The 1,856-nt window shown below is 52.7% G+C and overlaps 1 long non-coding RNA gene across 1 annotated transcript in view; it reads left to right on the top strand.

Moving 5' to 3' along the window:
- Window positions 1–1,028: 1,028 nt before the first annotated feature.
- Window positions 1,029–1,856, top strand: part of LOC105506298 — a 22,331-nt gene continuing 21,503 nt past the window's right edge. Inside the window, exon 1 of the long non-coding RNA XR_001000908.1 lies at window positions 1,029–1,089. This is a non-coding gene — a long non-coding RNA (uncharacterized LOC105506298). The remainder of the gene's footprint in view (window positions 1,090–1,856) is intronic.

Genomic DNA, 1,856 nt, shown 5'->3' on the forward strand with positions numbered 1-1,856 from the left:
TGGCTTTGCCGTGTGAGCTCGTGGAAGCCCATGCAGTGTGTGCCGTTCTGGTTGTATCTGGTGAGGCCTTGTACAGGGATGAGTTCGGACCTGAGTTTCAGTCAGTGGAAAACAAAGTTTCTGGAGGACTTGATTCTTTTCAGGGCATTCAGTTCTGTGTTTAGCCTGTACCCAAGATGAGATTTCTAATACAATGATGTGTTTAAAATTAACCATATCTCCAGGACAGCATCCAGCTGGGAGCCTTGGTGAAGAAGGTCCTGGAGACGGGCGTGAATGGGGTGGGGCCATCCCTGGACCCAACAAGAGGTTTGTAGGCCCTGGGGATGCGTCCACGGGTGCGGAGGAGATGAGGGGTGCACACTGTCTGGGTTCTCTTCTCTCCGCTCCATCTCTTGCAAGGTAAGGAGGGGTCTGCTGTTGATTCCTGTCCTGCCTGTGGTGCTGAAGCTACCCTCAAGCTGGACTTTCTCATCAGGGAGAGTTTCTTGATTGCTTGTACAACTTTATGCTTTCCTGGTGTGGTCTGGGCAGATTGCTCCCCAAGGGACATGAGAGCCGAGGCCGTGTTTTTAGAGATAAGAAGCAGCCAGAGGGACTTAGCTTCTTAGTGAATTATTTCACAAATCTCAGCGGCTCCCTGCGATTAGTCAAGATATGTAGAGCTGATGGCAGGGAGGACACGAGGTGGCTCGAAGGGAGCTAAGCTTTGTGTGTGAATTTAGGACGTGAGGCTAAGAGCCCTACAGGCAGGTGGAGGAAGGTGTCGGAGGGAGGAGAGGCCGGTATGGGACCTTCGCCTCGAGGAAAGCACGCAGGTAAGACTGGGAAGTGTTGGGAGAGAGCTTTAGTTGATCTTTTTGGTTTTGGATGTTTTCTGATGGTCCTCTATGACTTTGGAAAATGGAGAGAAGACAGAAAGGCATAGGCACTGAAGGCAGCAGCTGGAACTGAGAATCGTGATGCCTGTTGGGGGTGCTCACCTGCCCAGGCCTGGGTGAGGAGGTGCTGGGGCCTGGGTGCACACACGTTCCTGCTCCAGAACTCAGCTGGGGTCTTGGAGCAGGGCAGCAGCAGAAGCTGCACATGGTGAGCGTGTGGGGCGCGGAAGGCCGTCTGCTGAGGTTCCACGCCATGCAGAAAGTAGCCAGTGAAAGACAAGGAGGCGTCCCGGGAGTGGAAGGGCTGGGGCCTGGAGAGAGGGGAGATGGGAGGAGTTGGGGGCTACCGAGGACACCACCCCTGGAGCTGGCAAGCATGGCAGGAAGGGGAGAGTTGAGCCGAGAAGGGCGGCCGGGGCAGGAAGATGACCTGGAGTGGGGGCCCCAGAGGTCCTGTTCAGGGGTCTGCGGACCAGTATGCCTGGAAGATTCTGCAGGCCGATTATGAGGCCCACCAAAGTAGGCGGCCCCTTCCAGGGCCGTCCTTCAAGCTTGGCAATTGTGTGGGAACAAGCAAGCCCTGTTGGGTGTGTCCAGTTCTGCTCTTGCTGCAATTCTGAAAGTCAACCATTTAAAGACTGTTTTTTAAACATATCTTATAATGAGAAATACTTCCCTTTTGTTGTTTTTTTGAACCCTTGACTTAGTGTAGTACAGGATCTGGAAATAAGAAACCTGAGTATCTTGGAATAGAAATATAACAGCTTGTCTGTTTTCTTCTGTTGCACAACTTAAACATGCTAGAGTTAAGTGGGTCAAAATCTACCTGGAGGTGAAAGCTGGGTGGATGTGGGTCCATTCCTCTGTGAACTGGGGATGGCAACGCAGTCTCCAAAGGGTAAAAGCAAATGGACAGACCTGGAGGGGGACCCAGCTCAGATGCGTCCACTGGGCTTTGGCTGTTTTTATGGCACA

This window comes from Colobus angolensis, unplaced genomic scaffold (assembly GCF_000951035.1).
Source record: "Colobus angolensis palliatus isolate OR3802 unplaced genomic scaffold, Cang.pa_1.0 Scaffold135, whole genome shotgun sequence".
NCBI lineage: Eukaryota > Metazoa > Chordata > Mammalia > Primates > Cercopithecidae > Colobus > Colobus angolensis.